The 13704-nt window shown below is 42.8% G+C and overlaps 1 long non-coding RNA gene across 3 annotated transcripts; it reads right to left on the bottom strand.

Moving 5' to 3' along the window:
• Nucleotides 1–609: 609 nt before the first annotated feature.
• On the bottom strand, nt 610–4079 carry LOC134431493 (uncharacterized). 3 transcript variants are annotated; one of them, XR_010030996.1, is made up of 5 exons: nt 4015–4079; nt 3790–3865; nt 3346–3671; nt 2889–3006; nt 1505–2052 (listed from the first exon to the last, which is right to left on the bottom strand). It is a non-coding gene; the product is annotated as an uncharacterized LOC134431493 (long non-coding RNA). The 3 variants fall into 3 exon arrangements; XR_010030997.1 differs by lacking the exons at nt 1505–2052; nt 4015–4079 and adding an exon at nt 610–1136 and having other exon boundaries at nt 3790–3971; XR_010030995.1 differs by lacking the exon at nt 4015–4079 and having other exon boundaries at nt 3790–3970.
• Nucleotides 4080–13704: the final 9625 nt, after the last annotated feature.

Raw genomic sequence — 13704 nt, 5'->3', positions numbered from 1 at the left:
GTGAACATGTTTTTAAGCTACCTCTGTGCTCTTTGGCTGTGTGCTAAAAGCATCCCAGTGCTGGATTATTTTGTCCTTTTATCCTTTATTAAAATTTTAAAAATTATAAAGAGTGAACTCTGTTTATCACATCAGTGAAGCTTAAGCTGATCTGCATCCAGGTGTTTTGGGACCTGCTGGGGGAGGCCATCGAGGTAAGCGTGGGGCTACCGCAGTGGAGGCCAAGTATTTCAACACAATAGCATAATCAGCAACGTTAATTAATTTTGTATTCTTCATGCAAGCCTCAGCCTAAAGAACGCTACCAGCCTCTACTAGGATTAATAATACGCATAGTAAGTGTTACTAGTATTAATATTTAGGTAAGAACTGTTAGTGTTAACACTGGCAGTCAGTGTGTTAGCTGGTGTTTACTGTGAAGCTCTGCTCTCCCACAGTATGACAAGGTCCTGAAGCTGTCCTCAGGTGTGCAGTTAGGTGAGCACTGCTGTCCTTACCACGGTCCCCCGATGGAGCCACGCTCCAGAGACGGGCAGCAGTGACTCTGCAGAGGCCTTCCCAAGGTGACAGAGCTCGCCCTCCTTCCCATCTGCAGTCAGGAGATGTGAAGGCAACCATTGCTGTCCTCGGCTTCATCATCTCCAGTGCAGCCAAGCACAGTATAGACAATGAGTCTCTGTCAAGTGAGCTGCAGCAGCTGGGACTGCCCAAAGGCAGGGGAAGCCCTCAGGGTGGCACCATCAGCCAGACCTGCTGGGATGTTGCTGACAGTTCCCAGCCCTGCCTTCTTCACAGCCAGATGGAGGGCAGGCTGCCTGCTGTGCTGTCCTCCATCACCTCCCTTCTGTACCATCAGTCCCTGGGGGCTCCTCAGGTGCTTTGGTGAGGTTTGGCAGCTGCAGGTCTGGTGTGAGCAGAGGGATTCTTCTCTTGTCTCCCCTCATGAGCAAAGCATGCCAGCCAGCTGTGCTGTTTTACATGTGACTGACCCACAAAATTGCAGGAGACTGAGGACTCGTAACGGGTGCAGGACAGGTTCAAAAGCAACTTGGGACAAAACCTCTGTCTTTGTCAGTCCAAAGGGACAGCAGAGCTCACATCTGCTCACAATAATCCTCTGGGGAGTGGAGCAATGTCTGTATGGAAAGATGACTGGGGGTAAAATCAGTGGAAACCGAGAAGTTACATTTGTATCCTAACAGGAGCTATAATGGGACAGAAATTTTAGGGTAAAATACAGGTGCTGTTCCCAGGATGGAGCTGGGTTGGCATGCTCCACGATGATTCCCCATGCAACCATAAGGACCTGCTAAGGGTGGTGGAGTGGAGTGGGGCACCACAACCAGGCTCTGCCAAAATCTTTGCAGGGGCAGCAACTCCATGGTAATTTGAAGCTTATTAATTGCATAGCAAGGGCTATTTGGCATATGTAGGAACACTTTCCAACCTAGCGTCTGAAGACCAATTTAGAGGAGGCGCCTCTAAGTCGAAAGCCAGCCAGACCTTATGTTCTTAGCACCATTCATTTAGAAGAAATCCTGTGACATTTGCAAATTTAAGAGGTGACACCCCCATTCAGACCATGGCTCCTGGGTGCGAACAATAGCTCTTTACAACAGCAAGGAAATCTGCACGCCCTAGTGTCTCAAGGTCACTTCACCTGAGAGTCCAGAGACCCAAATCCAGCCAGAGTCCTAGTTCCCAAAAAACTTCTGCTATAAGAAATCCTTCAAAGTGTGCAATTCTAGGAGTGGAAATCCTACAGGAAACATGAGGCTTCAGGCTGCAAATGGGATCTCTTTTCCACACAATGGAAAACTCAGCAAGCCCTTCTGGCAAGACCAGTTCACAGGAGGCCCACAATTCTCAAGGGCCAGGCTTGAGAGATCCGACTCCATGGAAGCTTTAATCTGAGAAAAATCCTGTGATGTTGGTACTTTTAAAAGGCAGAATGGCACATTTAGACCCTGGCTGATGCTTTGGAGAGTGATTCTTTTACACAGTAAATAATGATTTCATTCCAATGTCTGTAGGTCACTTTGGAAACAGCCCCTGAAACCCAAGACCAAGAAGAGCCATACTTCATGACAGCTGCCATCTGGGAGGAATCCTATGACATTTGTGATTCAAGAAATTGAACCCAAAATTTCAACAGCTGATATGCAGATGCAAAAGACTGCTGTTTTCCTGAGATAAGAAATACTCCAAACCTAACATTCTGAAGGAGTTCAGAATACACACCCAGGACTGTCATACCCCCCAAAGCGCTACCTCCTGGCAGATTGTCTCTATGGTAAACCCTGTCACACTAGAAATGTTAGGAAGCAGAATCCAAACTACAGCACAAGCACCTGTAAGGAAAAGGTACCTCTGTTCATGAGATAGAACCCTTTCTGTTCCCTTCAGCCCCTGCAGCTGTTCTCATGCTTTCAGGGCACTTGATTGGTTCATTCCTAGATAAAACTTATGTCTTTATTTTCAAAGCTATTACCCATCTCTAGTCAGAGTTTCCTACATTCCTGTATACAAATAAGTGGATAGAGAGAGGGTTTCTTTCCAAATGAATTTAGAGATAAATTCCTTTTCTTTGCCAATACCTATAAAAATGAAAACCTTGACAGGTTTTAGTATTCTACACCCACCCCTCCCTGTGAAATTTATGGCAGTTTTGGGTCCCTCTGGGAGACGACATCCAGCATGTCATGCTGGACTGTTCTAGAGAGTAATTTTCAAATGTAAGCTTAGCAAAGTTTGAATTGACTTGTCCAGAGAAAACACCTACAAGTGAACACCTACACCTGCCTACAAAGAGCTAACAAGCCCCTGGCAGCTGCCAGCATCAAAGCACAGCGGATGTTTCTAATACAGGGTAAGGATAACAATATCACCTTCTGTTCTCTCCAGCTTCTTTTCCCTGCAGTCATATTTTGCTTCTTATGATTTTTTTAGTCTCTGTATCTTCTTGGACAGCACCGAGCCCGACGACAAGGATACGAGAGCCTTTCCCTGCCGTGCGGAGAGAACCAGGAAAACAGTTAAAATAAGAACAGGGCAGTTTGAAATTCATACTTGCAACAAAAGCAGCGCCTAACCAACAGAACAGAAATAAACAAAGCATGATACCTCCCTGGGGACAGTAGACTTACAAACTCTCCAGGATTTACAATTCCAGCGACCAACCCCTTCAGGACAGCAGCCAAGTGTCCCGTGGGGTGGTGCTGCACCAAAGAACCATCTGAGAGGTTCCAAAGAGTGAAATGCACAATATTTTGCAAAGACAAAAAATCTTGCAAAATAACAAAAATACAATAGATGTAAACTACAGGGCAAGAGTACAAGTGTTACCTTTGGGAGCTGGAACCATCCAGGTGAGCACCTGATAACTGGATCCTCACCAGAGTTTGAACCCTTCAGGACACAGAAGTGTTTTCCCCAGAAATTTCACAGACTGAGTTTTGACAGAAGCATGCTCGCCGGATCCTCAGAAACGTCGCCCATTCTCCAGGTGTCTGGAGAGAACTGCAAATGGCTCTCACGTAGTTGGAGCTAGTTCTGTAAGGTCTCAGGGTGAATTTCACCAGATGCAACTGAATTGGGCAACTCCCAGTGAGACAGAAGGAACCCAAAGCTTGTTTTACCCAAACCTTGGGTAAGCACAGCTCCAGCAAATACTGAGGAAACAGACATAACAGGGTAAAAATAATAAAACTATTGCTTTTTCTTTAATCTTGCCTTTTTTTTTTTTTATTCAGATGAGCAAAACAATGAAGGAGAAGGTGAAAAACTCACCATTACTGAACATTTCATCATCTGTAAGCTGAGCATCCTTAGCATAGAGGACTCCAGAGTTAAAATTCACTGATCCCTGGGAAATAAAACCAAATATATGACAAACAGTCAAACAGAAGGCGTAAAAATTTGTTTCCTCTACGGACTTTCAAGTATGTATCTTTGTATATATCCTACACATTACAACATACACTTTATACCATCTCCTAATATATAATAATTTACCTTTAAACTTTGATAGTATAGTGTGGAGAAATGGCTCCATGACAGAGGTCACACAGACATTCGCTTGTTAGCCGACCAGGAGCTGGGAAAGTACCGAACACAGGTAGTTTGAGTTTTGCACCTGCAAGATAGCGTGTGCCTGGGCCTAGCTGGGTAGGATAACAAGTAGACAGAGAGACGAGGGAAATAGGGAATGTAGGCCCAAAGGAATGAGGAAGAGTTGATGGTATAGTTTAACCAATAGATCGCTTGGCTTACAGAATATTCATAAGCTTATTATGTGCTGTATAAGTGTCTGATACTCTCTGCAATAAACATAGCTTGCTGATCTCATATTGAGTGTCCGAGTCTTCCCTCACCCAAGAGTATAGCATAAAATTATTAACTAAAATTGGTGATCTATTATTATTAAGTTGTGCTTAAAGTTATTTTTGATGTCATGTTCAAAACAATTTTTTTTTTTTTTTACTGTAATGAATGAGCAATTGATCTCAAAGTCATCACAAGCCCATCAAAAAAACAAAGCTCTATTCACTGGGCAGGTCTGTGAGCTAGAGGGTAGTTAGGCTTGTACTTACCTCTTGCTCTTCATGAGCCAATAAACCAATAAATCCTGTAAACAAAACCAGGATCTTTAGCCCACTCCTATTAAAGATTCTACAAGATTTGTGTTTAGAAGTTTAGATTTTAAATGGCCAGTTCAATGGATAAATAAAGACAGTTTAAGTAGTATTACTTTACTCTTATTATTATTATTATTGGTAATAGTATTATCAGCTACTGGAAGAAACAAACCAGTAGTATCTATACTTAATTACTTCTATTTCCAGAAAATAATAAAGAAAAAGAACCAAACCAAAAAAAGTCACTTCCTACCTTTTGTATCTCAGGATGATGAATTTCTCTTGGGCACTTCTCCAATTTATCAAGACTCATAGCACTGAAAGGCAAACAAAACAGTGCTTTATAGAAGGCCAAGTGCACGTTTCAAGGCTGAACCACCAACTGATTGCAGTGACAGCAGTTACAACATGAATCGTTCCCAGAGCCTCTGTTCAATGGAATGGAATGTTTTGTGGAACTGCCATTTCTTTCCCAAAATACTAACTTCCAACACTTCCTAAACTTATTTTGCATTTTAAAAACAGAAATTAGTAAGACTCTGTGTGGACATCAGGTTTATTTCCTTCTAATGCACAGAGCTCTGTTCCATCATCCTTCACTTTGGCTCTACACAGAATCATGGTGAGCTTTTTAGGAGTGCTCAATAACCAATTCTATTTCTTTTCCTAGTTCTCTCTCTTCTTCAATAATTAAAGGCAAGTCAAATGAAAAATGACAAGTTCAGCATCAAAGTCACACTTTTTCCCTTTGTCTGCTCAAGAACAGGCTCTAAATCCACTTATTGCTGCCTTCAACGATTCAGACTTGCAAAACCATTCTTACATGTTTTACAGGTTTATCATAAAACCCACAGAACGCAAGCTCTGAATTACAGGAAAAGGTACACAGGCAAATATCTAAACTGATTACTTATTTGAAAACACATACCTTAATTCAGATTTCACCCAGAATGTTTCTGTGGGACACTAAGGGAGACATATTTTGTGAGTACCCTGTAAACGAGAAAAGCCAGCATAGATTACAGGACATACCCACTTTTTCTGCATATTCAAATAGAATTATTAATAAAAACAATTAAGTTTAAAAAGAAGGAAGATAACCAAGGTAATTTTACTCAGCTATATTTACTCCCGATTAAGAGAAAAAAAAAAAGGCCCGGGTGCTGCAAAGAAAAAAAAAGTGAACCACAAACGCTTACAGTAGAATTTTAAAACAATCGCTTGGATAAAAGAATCTTATGGAACGTGAAGTAGAAAAAAAGTGAAACCACTATCAGACCTGCCTATTTTCTCACCAGTGTACAAGAAAATCCTAAAAGCAGTATAAAGTCACTGCCTAAAACCGGTCATGGGATATAACCAAGAACAATTCAGGCATTTGCTAATCTAGACAGAAACCTTTTCTGGATGCTAGTGTCAAATCACAAGTTTTGTCTTTCAGAAGCTCGACAATGCTGGAAAGCATTTTCCCCGGGGCTCGGGAGGGCAGGGGCGGAAGGGGGGGTGACTTTGCAGCTCGCACCTGTGCCATCCGAAGCATACAGCCCGCCCGCTCTCTGCGCTGGGCATTCTCCCGGCCATCTCTGGGTGTCCCGCTCAGCGCCGCTCCATCCGTTTCCATGGCACAAAGAGCCGCGAGCACTAATGCAGGCAGCAGCCCCGTCATGCCGGCGATATCGCAGCGCTCCCTGCTCGCAGCACCCAACACGCGGCGGAGCCGCCTCCGCCCGCAGCACCGGCACCAGCCCGAGGGAGACGGCTGCAGCTCGGGGGCTCCTCCGGCGCCTCCGCCAGCCCGAGGGCAGCCGCGTCACCGGGACCGGGGGAGCGCCGGGCGCCGCTCGCGCACAGCCCCGCGCGGCCGCCTGGCACGCCAGCCACTCATGTGCCGCGTCACCCGTTGCGTCACACGCCGCACTGGCAGCAGGGCCTGCCGGGAGTTGTAGTCTCGGGCTGACAGCCACGGCTCCGTCCCCCGCCACTGGGAGCTGCAGTCCCTCCCGGGCATCAAACGGGTCCTTCGCCCCAGGGCGGGGAAGCACCTGAGGCAGCACCGCTCCTCCCGAATGCCCTCTCTTTTTCCCTCCAACTCTTTTTACTTTTTTCACTCGGTTTTTTTTTTCACCACTTCCCTTCCTTCTTGCTCTCCTGCTTCCTTTCCTTTCCTTTCCTTTCCTTTCCTTTCCTTTCCTTTCCTTTCTTTCCTTTCCTTTCCTTTCCTTTCCTTTCCTTTCCTTTCCTTTCCTTTCCTTTCCTTTCCTTTCCTTTCCTTTCCTTTCCTTTCCTTTCCTTTCCTTTCCCTTCCCTTCCCTTCCCTTCCCTTCCCTTCCCTTCCCTTCCCTTCCCTTCCCTTCCCTTCCCTTCCCTTCCCTTCCCTTTCCCTTTCCTTTCCTTTCCCTTCCCTTCCCTTCCCTTCCCTTCCCTTCCTTCCCTTCCCTTCCCTTCCCTTCCCTTCCCTTCCCTTCCCTTCCCTTCCCTTCCCTTCCCTTCCCTTCCCTTCCCTCCCTTCCCTTCCCTTCCCTTCCCTTCCCTTCCCTTCCCTTCCCTTCCCTTCCCTTCCCTTCCCCTTTCTTATATTTCTGATCTTGGTTTACCTTTCCACCTTTAGAATAAAAAAGCAGCAGTAGAAACTTTCAGGCTACCGGGAGTAAAAGAAAAACTCCAAAACGAAAATGATTTAAAGAAAACTATTTATTCCCTGGGAGCCTGAAATTTTCTACTGCTGCACGTGACACAGAGCTTTTATTCCTTCTTATGGATAGTTGATATTTTATATATATTTATAGTTTATACTGTTTCCTCAGCCTTTAATTTGGTCACAGATTCTGCTTATGTTGCTAATGTAGTCAGGAGAATAGAAGGTTCCATTTTAAAGGATGTTAGTAATGAAACTTACATCGTTGGCTTTCATGTCTTTTTATAACTTTGCAATATAGAACTAATCCATATTTTGTTTCTCACATTAGGGCGCATTCTTCACTTCCTGGATTTTTAGTGGAAGGAAATGCAAGAGCGGACAAGCTGACAATGGTCATTTCTAACACATTGCCAAATATTTTTGAACAAGCAAACTGAGTCATGCCTTTTTCCACCAAAATGCACAAGCACTCATGCGATGTTCCAAATCACTAAAAGTCAAGCTAAAGCTATCATTCATACTTGCCCTGACTGTCAATTGGTACAACCTCCTGTTTCTACAGGAGCACTCAACCCCCGAGGCTTACAAAGCCTACAGTTGTGGCAAACAGGTGTTACTAAATAGCCTTCTTTTGGTAAATTTAAAAATATGCATGTTTCCATAGACACGTTCTCTGGTGCAGTTTTTGCTTCCCTTCACACAGGTGAAACTGGCAGCCATGCCTGTCATCATTTCCTGCAAGCTTTTGCTTCATTGGGTATACCCCAAGAAGTAAAAACTGACAATGGTCCCGCATACATATCTCAAAAATTGGCCACATTTTTAAATGAATGGGGTGTTCGACACATTTTTGTATTCCCCACTCTCCCACAAGCCAAGCAATCATTGAAAGAACACATCAAACCTTAAAACGCATATTAGATCAACAGAGAGGGGGAACGGAAATCACCCCACAGATGAGACTGAGTAAGGCTTTGTATGGTTTTAATTTTCTAAATAGTTCAAGTACAGAACCAGATCCACCAATCTTTAGACACTTTTCAAATAGCACACAGGCAAAACTGAAAGAACATCCTCCTCTTCTAATTAGAAACCCTGACTCTGGACAGATGGAAGGCCCGTTTCAATTAATAACGTGGGGCAAAGGGTATGCTTCTATTTCCACAGGTGCTGGAAGAATTAAGTGGGTTCCTGCCAAAAACGTCAAACCGTATCGCACTTCAGAACCTGTTGTCGAGCCTAGAACTGAGGAAGCGAGTACGCAGACGTGGACCGAATGGAAGGATCCCGGGTCTCGCCTGACGCCTCTTGTGCCTGACGTTCTTTGTGCATCGGTGGAACCCATGAACTCTGATTTTGTGCCAATGTTATTTATGAGTATACGAATTGAATGCTGAATGTTTGTTTTACAAAGCTAATTTTTGGCTGAAAATTTAGGTTATTGTTTTTGTTTAGAAAGAATTCTGCCAAAACTTAGTTCTTGAAAGAGATGGGGCAGAATCAAACGGTATACTTGTTTTGCTTGATTTTAATTGTTTTTTGTCGTGCAGATTTGCCTGTGGATCAACCGAAAATGAGTGTTTGGGTGACCTTAGCCAAGGCTGCCAGATCGGATACTATATGTCTGTCTAATTCGGAACCAGAAAAGCCTTTCTCAACCTGTTTGGTTGGTGTGCCAGTGAAAGAGTTTCCTTTGGTCAGAAAAGAATCCAATGGTAAACCAGGTGGAATTGACAATGGAAACAGTCCTTCCTTCAACTGGAACATTTGTTCGAAAAAACTTCTCAGGGCAGCAAATGTTTCAAACAGTTGGGATGTGTTTCTGGAGACGGACCAATATCCACGGCAATTGCCAAAAGGGTATTGAATCATATGCGGAGACAGAGGTTGGCAAGGCATTCCAGCCCACCTTGAAGGTGGCCCTTGTAGCATTGGTATGCTTACCATAATTACCCCCACTGCCAAAGCAGTAATGAAAAAGAAACAAAGGAAAACAAGAGCTGTTCCTCATTATGATGAGAACTGTCAGAGTGATTTTCTGCCTTTCATTTCCATCTTTTACACACCTTGTTCCATCCCCCTTACAAGAGTCACATATTTTTACATTAACAGAACAACGCAAAGAAAAGTCCAAAAGAGTCTCATTTTTTCCCAGAGAGAGAGAAGAAAGATTTTGTCCAACAGAGTTCAAAGCAATACTTTCAGCATTTGCAACAACACTTGTAACATTCTCCGATACTCACACAGTCTCCGGTTTACTGGAATTTAATGAGACAGAACCAGAAGCTTTGTTTTCTGAGTCCAAGTTGATCTTATTATTATCAGTTTGTTTAAAACAGCGCTCCAACAGCGCTCTACAAACCGGCATAAGTTCTCTTAAGCTTTCATATTTTTTGAGAGGGACTAGATTATAGATTCTCCAGTTTATCTGATCCCAAAAATGAAAAGTAAAAGCAGACTGCAGATTTAAACCTTGCATATTTGCTTTAACCCAGATAAGTAAGTTTTTAAGCTCAGTTTTTGAAATTTCAGAGTGACCTTTTTCTTGTAACATTGTCTCTAATTGATGAAAAACATCCCATTCAACTTTTGATAAATTCGTTCCCATTTTTGTGTTCTTTTAATAATTTTCTTTTTCGCTATTTTGCCTCCCAACGTCACCCAAGCGCTCTCCCGAGATAAGTTACTTACAATTTTCTTGGCTTCGGCGGGAGAGATGATACAGTGTGCTCCTTGTTAACACTTGGGTCTCCGCAGCTGGTACTTCCACGATTTTTCTTTGTTTTTCTTCTATTCTACGTCCTCACACGAGGCACCAATATGCGGGGGACGGGACAGGTATAAGTCCAATAGTGTCAGGAACCCACGCCTTAAAAAAGGAACCCACTAGGCTGCGGCAAAATATCCAAATATGGATAACATGGTAACCAGACCAGTGAAGAGATTTTTGCTTTTATTTCCAGCACATCAGTCTCAAAATACAAAATGGAGACATGACAGCTCACTGATCCACACCAAAAAATGTCTCCTTCAACAGGGCTCATACAGCAATACATAAAATCATCTCAGACTAGAATTCAGCCAATCAGGCACAGAAAACACATCTTGACAAGCATTCTATCCAATCTTATAAAACATAGGTAATCGTAGCTAAAACAAAGACTAGTTGATAAGAGACAAAGAACAGAGTTCTATTCATGCTAACCTTCTAAAGATATACGTTAAATAACCTTGTTGCCATCCTAAAGCCAATTCTACAGAAGCCTATTGTTATTTGTCACGTCTACTGCTTGGGAAACTTTTCTGATTGCATGGAAAACTTTTTCTGCTTGCATGGGAAACTTTTCTGCAATGCTAACAAAACTCCAGTCTAAGGCCTACATACTTCTTTGTAACCATTTCTTAAAAATCCTCTAACCTTATGGATTCCAACATTTCCCCCTCTCTGTTTGACCCAGAAGCTTTCATTTTCTTGTCGCTTGCTATTTGCGTTTCATAGCTCTATTGCAAAATTTCTGCTTATTATCTGCTGAAGACCTATTTTCACTAAACTGAAGCATTGCTATATTACGGCACAGCAACTTAATGCTGTGAAGACCCAATCCCTGAAAGAGAGATATGAATCACGTTTGGCAACAGTCACAAGGCATCGTTCAAAAAACTCTGGTCGATTCCAAGGCCTTAATTCAAAACCTTCGTTCATGTCAATACCCTCATCTACTGCTTTCGTGAGATTTCGTACACTCTCTGTGCTTCTACTTCCTAGTTCTCCTGCTTGAATGACAAAAACTTCTCGGACTGTTTTGTTCATCATTCGCTGAAGACAACAGAGTATACAAGGTGTCACTATCAATATCAGTATTAGAACACCTAATATGTAAAGACCTATCTTGCAAAGTTGCCTTAGCCAAGGTGCAAAACTCCAATTTTGAAACAAATCATCCAACCAGGAACCTCCATCTTCTTTAATTTGGGCTGTCAGATCCTTTAATTTTTGAATGCTTTTGTGAATGGATTCAGAATGATCAGACAAATTCATACAACACAATCCTTCAAATTCCTCTCAACCATGTCCTTGTGCCAGTAAGAGAAAATCAATGGCTGCTCTGTTTTGAAGAGTAGCATGTCTAATACTATCAACATCGGTCAACATATCACTGATTGCGGAGGATGTGGCATTAGCTTGTTTGCTCAGCCAACATCCAACTCGATCTAATTGTCTCAATGCCACAGCTGAAGCCAATTGGGGTAGAAATATACCTGCTGAAAGCCTTCTGGCGGCATTCCAAGGCATAAAATCACTCTGACAGTTCTCATCATAATGAGGAACAGCTCTTGTTTTCCTTTGTTTCTTTTTCATCACTGCTTTGGCAGTGGGGGCAATTATGGTAAGCATACCAATGCTACAAGGGCCACCTTCAAGGTGGGCTGGAATGCCTTGCCAACCTCTGTCTCCGCAAATGATCCAATACCCTTTTGGCAATTGCCGTGGATATTGGTCCGTCTCCAGAAACACATCCCAACTGTTTGAAACATTTGCTGCCCTGAGAAGTTTTTTCAAACAAATGTTCCAATTGAAGGAAGGACTGTTTCCATTGTCAATTCCACCTGGTTTACCATTGGATTCTTTTCTGACCAAAGGAAACTCTTTCACTGGCACACCAACCAAACAGGTTGAGGAAGGCTTTTCTGGTTCCGAATTAGACAGACATATAGTATCCGATCTGGCAGCCTTGGCTAAGGTCACCCAAACACTCGTTTTCGGTTGATCCACAGGCAAATCTGCACGACAAAAAACAATTAACATCAAGCAAAACAAGTATACCATTTGATTCTGCCCCATCTCTTTCAAGAACTAAGTTTTGGCAGAATTCTTTCTAAACAAAAACAATAACCTAAATTTTCAGCCAAAAACTAGCTTTGTAAAATAAACATTCAGCATTCAATTCGTATACTCATAAATAACATTGGCACAAAATCAGAGTTCATGGGTTCTACCGATGCACAAAGAACGTCAGGCACAAGAGGCGTCAGGCGAGACCCGGGATCCTTCCATTCGGTCCACGTCTGCGTACTCGCTTCCTCAGTTCTAGGCTCGACAACAGGTTCTGAAGTGCGATACGGTTTGACGTTTTTGGCAGGAACCCACTTAATTCTTCCAGCACCTGTGGAAATAGAAGCATACCCTTTGCCCCACGTTATTAATTGAAACGGGCCTTCCATCTGTCCAGAGTCAGGGTTTCTAATTAGAAGAGGAGGATGTTCTTTCAGTTTTGCCTGTGTGCTATTTGAAAAGTGTCTAAAGATTGGTGGATCTGGTTCTGTACTTGAACTATTTAGAAAATTAAACCATACAAAGCCTTACTCAGTCTCATCTGTGGGGTGATTTCCCTTCCCCCTCTCTGTTGATCTAATATGCGTTTTAAGGTTTGATGTGTTCTTTCAATGATTGCTTGGGTTGTGGGAGAGTGGGGAATACCAAAAATGTGTCGAACACCCCATTCATTTAAAAATGTGGCCAATTTTTGAGATATGTATGCGGGACCATTGTCAGTTTTTACTTCTTGGGGTATACCCAATGAAGCAAAAGCTTGCAGGAAATGATGACAGGCATGGCTGCCAGTTTCACCTGTGTGAAGGGAAGCAAAAACTGCACCAGAGAACGTGTCTATGGAAACATGCATATTTTTAAATTTACCAAAAGAAGGCTATTTAGTAACACCTGTTTGCCACAACTGTAGGCTTTGTAAGCCTCGGGGGTTGATTGCTCCTGTAGAAACAGGAGGTTGTACCAATTGACAGTCAGGGCAAGTATGAATGATAGCTTTAGCTTGACTTTTAGTGATTTGGAACATTCGCATGAGTGCTTGTGCATTTTGGTGGAAAAAGGCATGACTCAATTTTGCTTGTTCAAAAATATTTGGCAATGTGTTAGAAATGACCATTGTCAGCTTGTCCGCTCTTGCATTTCCTTCCACTAAAAATCCAGGAAGTGAAGAATGCGCCCTAATGTGAGAAACAAAATATGGATTAGTTCTATATTGCAAAGTCATAAAAAGACATGAAAGCCAACGATGTACAGTTTCATTACTAACATCCTTTAAAATGGAACCTTCTATTCTCCTGACTACATTAGCAACATAAGCAGAATCTGTGACCAAATTAAAAGGCTGAGGAAACAGCTGAAAAGCTCAAACTACTGCAGCAAGCTCAACAATTTGAGGGGATCCCTCTACTGTTTGAATATCAGATTCCCAAACATCAGTCTTTTGATTAAACCAAGCCACAACGGACTTGTGGCTTTTACCAGAGCCATCAGTGAAGAGAGTCACAGCATGTAAAGGTTCTTCACTTAATTTAGGTTTTTCTCTGAAACTCAATTTTGCTTGCAGTAGTTTGTGAGCTGGATAGTGTATGGAGCAAAAACCT

Source organism: Melospiza melodia, chromosome W, assembly GCF_035770615.1.
Source record: "Melospiza melodia melodia isolate bMelMel2 chromosome W, bMelMel2.pri, whole genome shotgun sequence".
Taxonomy (NCBI): Eukaryota; Metazoa; Chordata; class Aves; order Passeriformes; family Passerellidae; genus Melospiza; species Melospiza melodia.
This window is presented reverse-complemented; position numbering and strand designations above follow the sequence as displayed.